The 14408-nt window shown below is 34.3% G+C and overlaps 1 pseudogene across 1 annotated transcript; it reads left to right on the forward strand.

The window, feature by feature from the left end:
- The first annotated feature begins 2330 nt into the window (after positions 1 to 2330).
- On the forward strand, positions 2331 to 6146 carry LOC143547703 (ethylene-responsive transcription factor RAP2-3-like; annotated as a pseudogene). Its single transcript, XR_013137822.1, has 2 exons — positions 2331 to 2509; positions 5649 to 6146. The product of XR_013137822.1 is annotated as an ethylene-responsive transcription factor RAP2-3-like (transcript).
- The last annotated feature ends 8262 nt before the right edge of the window (positions 6147 to 14408 follow it).

Below are 14408 nucleotides of genomic sequence, written 5' to 3' on the forward strand. Positions count from 1 at the left end.
TTATATCTTCTATTTATTGTTAATAAATAAAAAAAATGGATAAAAAAATATGAGCTAGTAATTTAGTGACAAATGGCATAAAAAAATTTTGCAAACTAGTTTGTTTGAGTAAACTAGTTTGATGATAATCAACCATAAAAAAATAATATTTTATTTTCTTTAGTGCCATGTGGCAACCCAACCCATCATTGAGTTGCGAAATGGTTGAACCATATGAAGCATTTGTAAATATAATTTACTCCTGAATTTATATCACATGACCAAATATTGTAAAAGGGCCCTCATACAAAGATTCGTACCATGCATCATGATGATTTTGGTGCTTACTTGCTTTTGAAAGTATTTTTAGTGATTTGATGTTTATTGATTATTTAGTAACACGTGTGTTTATCTTATAAGAGCATTCACATCGTGTTCACAATATTCAATTAGTAGTGTTTTTATAATATAAATAGTGATTTAAAGTTTTGTGTGTAAATGAGAGAAAAATGTAATTATTTTTTATAAATTCAAAAAGTTACGTACCGTTCACCGTCTATAATTTTTTAATATTTGTTAAAAGTGGTTGTGAGTGAATAAGAGAGAAAAAGTAATATAGACTTAATGGCCATTTTCGTCCCTGTGGTTTGCTACTTTCGCCACTTCAGTCCAAAGTTTGAAATTTTGTCAATTTAGTCCTCATAGTTTTAAATATTAGCCAATTACGTCTCATCCGTCTAACGGCATCCAGCTATGCCGTTAGTTTAAGGGTATTTTTGTCTTTCTCCTTTTTTATTTTGAGTTAATGGCCATTTTAGTCCCTGTGGTTTGATATTTTGCCACTTCAGTCTAAAGTTTGAAAATTTGTCAATTAAATGTTCAGTTTAATTCAGGTTTTTTTTTTGTCTATAACCCTGAAGAGCATAATTCAAGCCTAAAACCATCGAGCAACCACCAATACTGGTATGTATTTACTCTGTTGACAACAGTAATCATACCTTCCTCGTATTTAGTTTCTAGACATTTCCTAAACTCTCCGTCATGGTGGAATTCAATGGTAAAGTGGTCAAGGTAATTCCCTGAAATCGAATTGTACAGAAAAAACTAAAAATCGTTTCTTTGTAGTTGATTTCAACCCCGATTTACGATACGTTAATCTTTAAACCCTAACTATTATGCATTCATCAAAGAAACAATTTTTAGTTTTTTCCATATAATTCGGTTTTGGGGAATTGCTTTGACCACTTTACCATTAAATTCCACCATTGGGGAGAGTTTAGGAACCGTATGGAAACTAAATACGAGAGGATGGGGTATGATTATTGTTGTCGACAAAGTAAATGCAGACATGTTTTGGGCTTGGATTATGCCCTCCAGGGTTATAGACAAAAAACACTGAATTAAATTAACAAATTTTCAAACCTTGGACTGAATTGGCAAAAGTATTAAACCACAGGGACAAATATGACCATTAACTCAAAATAAAAAATAGAAAGACAAAAATACCCTTAAACTAACGGCATAGCTGGATGCCGTTAGATGGATGGGACGTAATTGGCTAATATTTAAAACTATGAGGACTAAATTGAAAAAATTTCAAATTTTGGACTGAAGTGGCGAAAGTAGCAAATCACAGGGACGAAAATGGCCATTAACTCTAAAGTAAAAGAAAATATTATTTAATTGAAAAAGAGAAAAAAAAATATAGTATTTTCTATTGCAATTTGGATTTGAAGATTAAGGGATGAGAATGCTAAGATCCTAAGAGAAAATTCTAAAATTGAGAAAACTTTAAGAATCATTTTAAATCATAAAAAAACTCACTCAAAACAAATATTAAAAAAATATAAAACAAAAAAAACAAAAATTTATAAAAAGTAAAAAAGAAAAACGTTTATCTAACATCCCGGTTTCATAAAAAAAATAAAGAGAATCTCGGGTTTGCTTAACTATACATGTATTTATATTATCATTTAATTTTCAGTTATATAATATACACATATATACATTATTATGTATTTTAGCTGTACATATGTGTACAAAAATAACATGTATATGTAACGTATATGTATATACGTGTTTATAAGTAAGATTAATTTGATATGTACGTTTACAAACATTAAAAATATCATATAGCCAAACAAAACTTAAAATATCATGCTAATTTGAAGAATTCGTTGACAATTAAAAAATTAATACTAATAATAATATTTTTTATTGATCAATAATAATAATAATAATAATAATAATAATAAACTGCAGTAAGGTTTGAATAGGCTTTGGTAGCTATAAATGAACAACTTCAATTAAGCCTACTGCATTTTCTCATTTCCCTCTCTAGCATCAACGAATATGTGCGGTGGAGCAGTCATCTCCGACGTTGATCCTGTCCTTAAGCTTGGCAGGAAGCTGACAGCCAACGATCTTTGCTCTGAGTTTGATCTCTTCGGCTGGGATTTCAAACCACAAATCCAACGTTCCGCTACTGATCAACTTGCTAACTCAAATTCCAAAAGATTCACCAACAAAGGTACGTAACGTACTGCCCTAACAATATATATATATTTCGATATTTTCTACAGTTATTGCATGGTTTTGGTCTTGGTTTTGATTTTTATTTTCATTCAAGTAGTCTCTTCAAGAAAAAGAGTAAAGCTAGGCACAGTTTAAGCGTATTAAAACCTTTTTGTGGACCACTGTTCCTTTTCTAGTTTATGTTAGTCTAATTTTGTATGTAAAGCGTGTTGGGTGGCTCGCGCCATGTCGTGTCGTGTTAGACCATTATAAAATATGTTGTGTTAGGGTCGACCAATTTGATATTAGTTATGACTACAAGTAATATCTACTTAACCAAAACTTTTTTTTCTTTTGATGTAATTGGTGTTCTTTTTATTTTATCATTTTTAAATCTTTATTTCTTATTCCTAGTTAACAAACTAGATTATATATATTTATCTTCAAAATTATAAGAAGCAAATGGAAAAGCTTGAAAAAATTTTTGAAATAGGAAGAAGGTGAATGATAAAATGGATTATAGGCAGAGAAAAAATATAGTAGAAAAATAGGACATCCGCCATTTGAAATGGCGGATGTCGACAAACGTGTAGGGCCTGTCAGATCAGGTCTGGTGAGGTGGACGACAACCATGAGATCCGCCATTTCAAATGGCGGATCACGAATAAAATATTCGTGATCCGCGCGGATGTCAACTTTGGTGATCCGCCAGATTGACTGACAGGTCACAAATATCAAAGTAGCTTACCCCATGGGTAAAAGCGACTTTTGTTCGACATCCGTCATTTGAAATGGAAGATGTCGTTCTGATATCTGTCTTTTCAAATGACGAATGTGAATAGTAATTTTGACTGACTTGAAAAGACAACACCAATAACCACATAATGGCCTCGTTTTTGGGGACTGGGGCTAAATAATTTTGAGGAGTGGGGTTAGGTGTATTAACCATAATGTTTTCTTTAACTGTATACCAAAAAGCCACATTTTTTTTATCAATGTAATATTTTTTCCTTTTTTTATTATTTACTTAATAACATTTTTTAAATAACTTAGTTAACAAATAACGTTTTTAAAATACGTTTTGTTTCTGTATTATTTATTTGTTTTCTAAATGTCATTATTAAAAAAATACAAAATATATTAAAAAGATTTATTTTAATGGACATCCGTCATTTGAAATGGAGGATGTCATCTTGACATCCGTCATTTCAAATGACGGATATGAATAGTGTACTTTCTGGCTGATTTGACACACACTACCTTTTTCTTTTTATTTTTAATTATTTTCTAAATTAACAAATAAAAAGTTAATATTAAAAAATATTTTTTTATTAAAATCACTTAATAAATATTTCTTTACTTTTGTACATACTTATTACACATGCGTTAAATGATTAAATCCCCTTCTGTGATTACAAAAACATTGTTTTTAGAGAACAAATATTTACTTTACAGTGTCGAGACATTTACAAATGTATGCCACAAGATCTACCAACTACAACTAGGGCTGTCCAAAATGCTCACCGCTCATTCGTCGTTCGCTCGAAAATTGCTCGGAAAATGCTCGTTCGATTTCGGCTCGGTTTGGAAGTGAGCCGCTCGGCTCGGTTCGATTTAAAAACAATCCAAGCACGAGCAAAGCCTCGCTCAGTTTGGTTCGGTTCGTTTTGCTCGAATTATTTTTTATTTATTAGTTTTATATATAAACTTTATGAATATATACAAAAGTATACTATTTCTTAAAAGTTTTTAAAATTTCAATCTTTTGTGTTAAATTCAAAGTTCAAATTTAAACCACGGCCGCTCGTTTTATATATGTTTTGTTGTTAACCTTGAGTTTTATACATTTTAAAGGTGGAACTTTAGACAATTTAGAGTTGGAAGTCTTAAATTAATGATATTTTGAAGTTTTAGAAATTTAAAATTGGAAACTTTGTACGAAACCAAGCAAAACCAAGCCGAACCAAGTTCAAGCATTAAGATATCGCTCGTTTCTTTAAATTCAATCCGCTCGGTTCGGCTCGCTTTCAAACCAAACCAAGTATGAGCATGCCCGCGTTTGGTTCGGTTCGGTTCGTGAACAGCCCTAACTACAACTCTACTCTTAACATGAAAAGGCATTTAAAATAATAAGTCTGGCAAATGCTAGTGAATAACGCCAATAGAGTGTAGACACAAAAATATTCTGCTTGACATGAACAATAAAACACATTTGATCATAAAAATCTTTTACATTTTGTATTTTTTTTTAAATAATGACATTTAGAAAACAAATAAATAATACAAAGACAAAACGTATTTTAAAAACGTTATTTGTTAACTAAGGTATTTAAAAAATGTTATTAAGTAAATAATAAAAAAGAAAAAAATTACATTGATAAAAAATGTGGCTTTTTGGTATATATGGTTAATTATTTTAACATATTACATTGATAAAAAGAAAACATTATGGTTAATTATTCCTACACCTAACCCCACTCCCCAAAATTATTTAGCCCCAGTCCCCAAAAACGACGAGGCCAGTGTGTGGTCAGTGGTGTTGTCTTTTCAAGTCAGTCAAAATTACTATTCACACAGGCGGATTTCAGGATGACATCTTCCATTTCAAATGGCGAATGAACAACAAAAGTCGCTTTTACCCATAGTACTTTGATAACTGTGACATGTCAGTCAATCTGGCGGATCACCAAAGTTGACATCCGCCATTTGAAATGGCGGATCTCATGGTTGTCGTCCATCTCACCAGACCAGATCTGACAGGCCCTACACGTTTGTCGATCCGCCATTTCAAATGGCGGATGTCCTATTTTTTCTAATACATCTTTTCTCTCTTCTATAATCCATTTTATCATTCACCTTTTTTCTATTTTAAAATTTTTTTCCGAAAAGCTTGGAGAATGAGTAGTTAATTCTAATGAATAAAGTTTTTGAAAATTTATAGGTAATATAAAAAAACTAATTTCACTTCTAAAAATTATTTTTATAGAAAAAACTAAAAAAATTATAAAAATCCAGCTTTAAAATTTGAACACTTTTTGAATAAGAAATTTCAAAAAAAAAAATGTAGATTGATGAAACTATAATAATACATGTGTCATTTAACTAAAGTTTTGAAAATAGAAAACAACCAAACAAATTGATTTCTGAAATCGCAGAGCCACATGAATTAGAACCTCCAAAACTGAGTGAGAAAAAAGTTAAAGCCAGAAAGAACAAGTTTAGAGGGATCAGGCAACGACCATGGGGCAAATGGGCAGCCGAGATCCGGGACCCGTATAAGGGTGCTCGAGTCTGGCTTGGCACATTCAATACAGCTGAAGAAGCGGCTCAAAAGCCTATGATGAAGCCGCCAAACGTATCCGAGGTGACAAGGCTAAGCTCAACTTTCATCCACCATTGGCCAAGAAACCGCGTGTGGAGACCCCCATCGAGTCAACTCAGTCAACTGTAAATAATTCACTGTCACCACCAGCATTGCTGAGTTATGATCAGTTGCAATACCAGTCAGATTATGAGTTTAAGGAGCATATATCGAATTTGGAGACCTTCTTAGGACTCAATGACGAGTCAACTCAGTTTGGTGAATCAGGTGTCGACTCGAGTCACCTTTGGATGATGGATGACCTCCCGGTTATCATTTGAGTTGTAAAACCGAATGAACCCAGTGCGCAATGATACGAGTTTGCAAATAAGTTGTGTTGCTGGCGGCACAAAAACTATATATATATATGTGTGTTTGTGTGCGCGCGCTTTCTAGACTGTTTGTGTGTGGGCGTGTGTTTATACTTTATATTATGTTCTATATAATATTTGTTTATAGGCATATGGTATTGGACTTGTATAATTACTTGTATGTCATTAGCATCATAATAACTACCGATTAAAAGTTAGATATAGATAAAACTAAGGGGGTGATTGGGTGAGCTTTTAAATTTGTTTTTTTGCTTTTGAAAAACAAAAGCAACTTTTGAAAAGCTTCATTTTGAAGCCTTTTGAGTTGCTTTATCAAACATCTTTTGCTTTTCAACAAACAAATAACAAATAAGCAAGTTTTAAAAGCTCATCCAAACACCCCCTAAATGAAGCCATAAATGTCGTGTTCATAAAACGTGTCGGTAAAATAAATATATAGCTTTTATACTTTTGCTACAAAGATCCATCGGGATAACAATAAATGATTAGTCCAAGAGTGAAGAGGAAATCTAAAAGTAATCAATCATGTCCTACTCCTCCATAATAGATATTTAGCCCCTTACATATATAAAAGATAGGATGGGCATTGGCCTTATATATATATGTTTGGATGGGCTACCGTCTTATATGTTGATCCGTATGTGTGTTGTTGGCTCAAACCCGTCATATATTTTTCAACGAAACTTGGTATATAAAACAGTTAAATCCGTCTTTCATTTTGCATTTTCTTAAAATTATATGATTCATTAATATGTAAATACGTATATTTTTTAAGCAAACATCTCATTCTATTAAATAGAATTTAAAACGAATTAGTCAATTGCAAGTTTGAATAACAACATTAAAGTAGTGTCATAAATCACCAAAATGAGGATCTACTGTTAGTTTATATAAACATGTTGTAGAGCAGTGATATATGGGATTTGTGAGGATTAATTGGTTCTACCCTTAGAGAACTAACAACTAACAAGATTTTTCGGTAAAATGATAAGGCGTTCATGGAATTAATCTTATAAAAATCACTCAAACTCTCAATAAAATTGGTAAAAGGTTTGCGATGAACATTAGCAGTAATAATAAGAACACAATGGAATCACTTTAGACGCAAAAAATTAAAAAATATTTTTTATATATAATTTACTATAAAACGATTACAATAGAGTGACAGGAAAACAGACAACAAGTTGCGCCGCAACCCCCTTTTGAATAGCAAAGCCAATCCTGCTAATAACGAAGCTTTGGGACCTAGGAGCTGAAGAGGTTCCGTGTACGACACGTTGAACCCTACTCAAAAAATTCACAGCCTCTGGAGTCAGAAAACCAAATGTATAAAAAAAGAATATACAATCAAGCACAAGGTACTTGCATCCACACTTTACATATTCTATGAGAGACTATATGTATTATTTGAACTCTACTGGGCATATCCAGGGTCAACACTAATTGTCGATCCTAAAGTTTAAAATCAACTAAGATCGATTCAATGATTATGTACGTTAGGACTAACACTAATCGGATGGTTAAGCCACGATCTCATGCATCTTGCAGGTCGAACCTGGTCCCAAGTAGGTACGTAGGACATGTCACTATGTTAGCTTATACAATAACATTTGGTAATATAGAGGAGCGGAGGGGTAGAGGCCGACCTAAATTGACTTGGGATGAGAAGATTAGACATGATTTGCTAGACATAAACCACTCCAAGAAATGGTTAAGGATATGAACTCTTGGAGACGTAGAATTAAGGTTAAGGATTTCTATGAAGAAAATAATACCTTAAGGGCTTCTCTTCTTTGCCCTACTTGTATCACACAACATTATGTTATTTCTTTTCATATATTATATATTTTTTTTGTGTATTAGTAATATTATTTTTCACTGCGTGCTATTATTAACTATATTAATGTAAAAATTTGATTCCATCTTATATTTCATCATACATATGTTTTTTAGAGCTGAGGGTCTATCTGGAAGCCACATTTCTATCACATTGGATAGAGGTACGGTGTGCCTACATCCCACCCTCCCTAGACCCTACTTATAGCTTTGCTATTAATGAGATTTCACTGAGTATGATTGATTGATTGATTTAATAACGGTACGTTGGTACTTTTAACTCAAAACATACAAGTCACCTGGTTCATTTATTGAAGTGCATGTTTGTTAAAATATTAGAGCATTTTCATTTAAAAGAAAAACTAAAATAACAGTTGCATCACATACACATATTAATAGTTGCATTATATGCACAAATAAAAAAAACTGTCAATTCGTCTACTTAGATTTAATAATGAAAATATACAAAATATAAATTTTCCGAATATGTTTATTTATATATTCCAATTTAATACTCTAATGTATTATTACAATTTTTACCAATATTTTTATATACGTGAATATGTGATATGAATTAAGGGAAATGCAAACCTCAATTCACGCAACACACATTTTCTGTTTCTAATACGTTCACGCAAAGTTCGTGGAGCCTTAATTAATTTACCTTAACTTTATGTTGATAGATGTTGTAGATTGTAGTCTTGTGTTAGTATTAATTTGTTGCCTGAAGAATTTTGACATGAAGAACTTTCGTGTAATTACTCTTCTTGTTCTTCTTCTAGTCTGGATGGCTGACGGTATATATATTAAGTAACAACCTTTTTGTTTTACGTATACACACACATTTGATGTTGGTGAATGTCTATATGATATATATATGTCTAGCTGGTGATTACAAAGTCTACATGATATATGTGTAGATATAAAGTTTTGTATGAACATAATCAACCATTATATAAACAATCTACTAATTAGTATATTGAGTTTATGTGCATATCATCCAGCACAAACATGGTTAAAAATATGTATGTCGATGTTGGCTTAATTACTTAGATTTCCGTTTTTGGCCCAAGTAGCATGCATTTCTTCAAAACATAATGTTATAGTAACTGATACTAATTATTTGTTTATAGGAAGCAGAAGTGGTATCAACGAGCCACAACTAACAATTCAAAACAGCGGCGATATTCATGCAAAGTCGTATTGTTGTTATGAAGACGCGGGTGTCACGTGTTACGAATCAGCGAAAGACTGCAAAAAAGACTGCAAATCTCCTTGTCAAACTTGAAAGCATGGGCTAGCTAGGTTGACGAGATTCCCACAAAAACAAAAAGGAATAAAGCAAAGCACATTAATTGTTGTTCGTCTCTTATGTTCTATTATCTATTGAAATTTCATATCTTTGCTTAAGTCTAATGTCTTAATTATGTCGTATGTTTATTTGTGTCACATAAATCAAACATAATTTAGCCACGTTTGAAACCATGTAACATGAACATATTCAATGTAACTAACTGTTAATTTGGTCAAAATTACCGAAGTAATTGTTAGGTATTAAACAGAGTCGGTACGCAGCGGAAACACAAACACACACGCACAAACAAAAGCAATAAATAAGAGACACGAGATTTTACGTGGTTCGGTCAACGCGACCTACGTCCACGGGCTGCAACTAGGGTATTTTATTAAGCACGGTATAAAGATTACAATACATGACCATGATATATATATAGAGAACAATTAGGTTAAATGACTTAGGGACCAAGAAAACGTCAAATGGGCCATCCTCCATAATTAAACGGGCCGCCCCCTTTTGTCTTCTAATTGTCAACCAACGAACCCAGCCCAAAGGCCTTCACTATTCCTAACATTCTCCCACTTGAAGGCCTTGCGATAAACTCTAGCCCACCATTCAAGTACAAAGCAACCCAGTCATCAGTAATATCAGTAATCTTTATTAACAAGTCTTCCAAGCTTCCAGTTCCCATAAACAAGCTAAGACTTACCACCTAGTTGCAGCACCACCTTCAACATCAAGTACCATAAGGGCCAGTTGAAGCTCCGCCAAGCTCCAACTCGTCAGTTAAAACTGACCCGTCCTCTATCTCAACTGATACGCACGATCCATCAGTTCCAGAGATAACCCGAGAACAACTACCACTCTCCTCTTTTAGCAAGAGTTCCCCAGGAGAGATTTTATCAATCGGAATAACGGTCTTCAAAACCCAACGTTGTTTTGTAACTGTTCCCGGAACACAACCCGCGCTCCCACTGTCACCAAACCCCTGAGATGTTTTAGACCTCCGACCCCGCTCAGCTTGAATCACCTTGGCACCAGGCCATACTCTTGCAAATTGAACCTTATTTTGCCCCTTCGACTCAGCGAGCCCGACTTTGTTTTGAGGGACGGTCATACTTCCCTCAGTAGGCACTTGTACCATGTATAATGAACCATACCTGTTTCCACGAGCAAGAACCAAACTACCTTTAGTTACCTTCCATTTACCTCCACCAAACTTTACTTCCATGCCTAGTTCATCCAGTTGACTAACAGAGATAAGCCTTCTCTTCAACGATGGAATAACCCTAACATACAGTTCCCAATGGAGTTACCAAATTAACATCCCCTATGCCCGTAACATTAAGAACATCACCATTAGCAATACATACATTCCCAAAGTTACCAACCTTCAGATTCACCATCGTCTCCCCGTTGTTCGTAGGGTGAAACGAAGATCCGGAATCCATGACCCAACAGTCCACCATGCTATCAACACTACAAAATAATGCCTCGTCATCACTGACGTCGTCATTAACATGTTCAACAGTGTTCACCTCAGCAGCCTTTCCCTATAATCTGTTTGGACAATCACCTTAACATGCCCAACTTCATTACACCTCCAGCACTTCACATTCTTCCGAGTTCTAGACGAACTCCTCCCCCGACTCCCACTGCTCCTGTTATTTTCCCTTCCCCTGCCAGCATAAAACTTACCAGAAGATGATCCGCCACTCGTGCTTTTCCGGCGAACGTCTTCACCCAACACAATATCTCGGACCCCCTCAAATGTCAAACCATCGCCCCCCGCAGAACTAGTAATGGTCGTTACAGTTCCAGACCAACTCTCAGGCAAAGAAGTTAACAATATAATAGCTTAAGTCTCATTATCCAACTTCATGCCCACAGAAGCTAACCTTGACATGACCGAGTTGAAATCGTTAATGTGACCCGTGACTGAACTTCCCTCGTGCATCCTTGTCATAAACAATTCCCTCATCAAGAACACGTTATTGGCTGCAGACGGTTTTTCATACATATTTGATAGAGCCATCATCATACCACGAGCCGTGGTTTCTTTCATAATATTAAATGCAACGCCCCTCGTCAAAGCCAATGTAATTTTACCTCTAGCCTTCTTGTCCTTTGAGTTCCAAATTGCTTCTTCGGCTTTATCCATTTTATCGGGCTTTTTCTCCAATACCATATCCAAATCATGTTCACCAAGTAACGCCTCTATTTGCATTTTTCACCATGCAAAATCAGTCCCGTCAAACTTTTCGATTCTAACCTTCCCGTCTTCAGACATCGCAAACGAGAAAACAGAGAAAAAACCAATAAACAAAACTCTAACTCAAAACCAGAAACCTTTCTTGCAACCCGAAACTCCTATCAACAAATACCCAAACCACACAATCAAAGCAAACCCGAACAACAAACCGAATCTTGAACACCCAACCTTCGATTCTAGTCCGACAACAAGAAGCAATCGACACTGCTTCTTCTTTGATTAACAGTCGTAAAACACGACCTAATACGCGGTATCTTGTAAACAGCAGTGATTCAATAGGAGAAACCTATTACACGACGACGGTGGAGTATTTCCGGTGACCAAAAAAAATGACTCCAAGGTTTCTGGTTGACAGCAACACTCCAAAAAGTTTTTAAAAAGTCAACCCTGTTGTGGCGGCTACTTTTTTCTTTCTTTGTGAACAAGTCACGACAAGAAATAACAAAAATAACTCCACTTTCTTGGACAAGCCAAACCAACTCCCCTTCTTGAATACCGTGCCAAACAAAAACTAAAATTTCTTGAAAGAGTTTTACTACCGTGATAAACCGAAAAAATAATACCTCGTCTCAGTGCACCTCGTGTATTTAACGAACCTGGCTTTGATACCACTTGTTAGGTATTAAACAGAGTCGGTACGCAGCGGAAACACAAACACACACGCACAAACGAAAGCAATAAATAAGAGACACGAGATTTTACGTGGTTCGGTCAACGCGACCTACGTCCATGGGCTGCAACTAGGGTATTTTATTAAGCACAGTACAAAGATTACAATACATGACCATGATATATATATAGAGAACAATTAGGTTAAATGACTTAGGGACCAAGAAAACGTCAAATGGGCCATCCTCCATAATTAAACGGGCCGCCCCCTTTTGTCTTCTAATTGTCAACCAACGAACCCGGCCCAAAGGCCTTCACTATTCCTAACAGTAATTAAGTGATCAACTTAGAATGTGAGCTTGTGTGTTCTTTAAATCGACAAATGATCATTGCGGTAAAGTAAAGGGTTGGCATGAGATATAGCGAGGAAAAACCTTAGATCCTGGTGAGGATCATCGGAAAAAATCCCTGGGAGGGGAAATTATTCATTGCCTCAGATTTATTAAGTAAAAGATGAAGTACAACTCAAGAACTAATTGCAATGGCGTCTAAGTTATAGATAATGTGAGTAGTGTGTGAGCAGATGTTGTGTCTCTAAGCCATGTTTTAGCCCCATTATATAATAAGTAAAAATAAAAAAAACATTCCGAAAAACTAGCCTATTTACTAGGTTTTCACTTGAGCCGCACTCACATGACTCATATTCTCCTAGCTTTCATGTGTTAATAGACTAGTCCTTCGCCTTTTAAGAATGACTAAGTCTACTAGCCGTTTATTTAAGTAACCTGCAAGCATAATGATTAGTCTAAACAACATAAGGTTCAAGATGCTGAACCTGTTAAGGATCCCCGGAAGCAGAATATCATTCAGGATATTACTCAGGATCAGTGGCGGACCCAGGATTTTTTGCCAATGGGGTCCCATATTTTCGGTGTTCAAATTTTTCGGGTCGGTCGTTGTTCAGGTCGGGTCGAGGCGAAGAACATAATAAAAAACAATATCATAATAAAACTTTATTTTCAATCATCACTACCTGAACGGGTCAAAATGGGTCGGGTTGACACATAAACACTTTGTTTTCCCTTTCTTAAACATTTTTGAGATAGAACCTAGATCCACCCTTTCATAAGCATGTGTTGAAAACCATTAACTTAAACTAGTGAAAAATAAAACTGATATTTTAAAGTGTTTGAATGTTTCTAAAGAAAACCATGCATAAAGTTGAAAACAATGATATGTATTTTAGAGGTGTTTGAATGTTTACAAAGTTATCATTGCAACATTAGCAATCAAATGATTGATTAACACTAAAAATTAACACAAAAAACCAAAAACTGAGCCTTGTAAGACTTGAACCCATGACCTTTCAAAGATAAAACAAGGGACTTTCCACCAGACCACATCAACATTAATAGTATGGGTTCCAAGTATTAAATCTTATGGGGTCCTCAAAAAAATTAATATACCGCTTCTAATAAATTTTTAAAAAACATTGGTGTCCCGGGACCCCGATCCACACTATGTGGGTCCGCCCCTGCTCAGGATCCTAAGCGAGAAATCGACCCACAACACTAACATATATCAAAATAACAAAAATTACAAATATTAAATATAAACTCGTGACTAAAATTTATATAATATTAAGTATTAAGTACTAGGGTAAAGTTAAAATACAAGTACAACGAAAATGAGAAATATGAGAAGGATTTTAATCCATTGATCTTAAATTTGAATGATGAAGATTAATTTAAGAATAAAAATTGATGAAAAGGGCATTAAGATAATAACCCACTTATGATGACTTTCTCTCTTCACATGCAAGTCACATGTCAATCCCTCCATAATTTTAAACGTCTATAACTTTTTCATACGTCATTTTTTTAGAAATTTTTTACCGTAATAACAGGCGTTTTTAATCTTTAATATGAATATCATATTGTTATATAAAAATAAAAAACTGGTGGGTTTTTGTTATATTGTGTTATTTGGTTGTCTATCGTGTTTTTTAATTGAGCTTATATGCATTGTGTTATAGATTTTGGTCATTGTGTTTTTCAGTTGTTACTCATATTAAAGATAAAAATTAAAACAACGATTACGTCATTGTGTCTTTGTGCTCAACATTTGTCTTTTTAATTATCATTGTGTTTTAGTAATTGTCTTCAACATTCACTTAATTTGAGAAAAATAGTGTTATGTTCAATGTGT

This window comes from Bidens hawaiensis, unplaced genomic scaffold (genome assembly GCF_021521415.1).
Source record: "Bidens hawaiensis isolate Kalapana, Puna unplaced genomic scaffold, B.hawaiensis_p1.1 tig00014777_1, whole genome shotgun sequence".
In the NCBI taxonomy this organism is placed as follows: Eukaryota; Viridiplantae; Streptophyta; class Magnoliopsida; order Asterales; family Asteraceae; genus Bidens; species Bidens hawaiensis.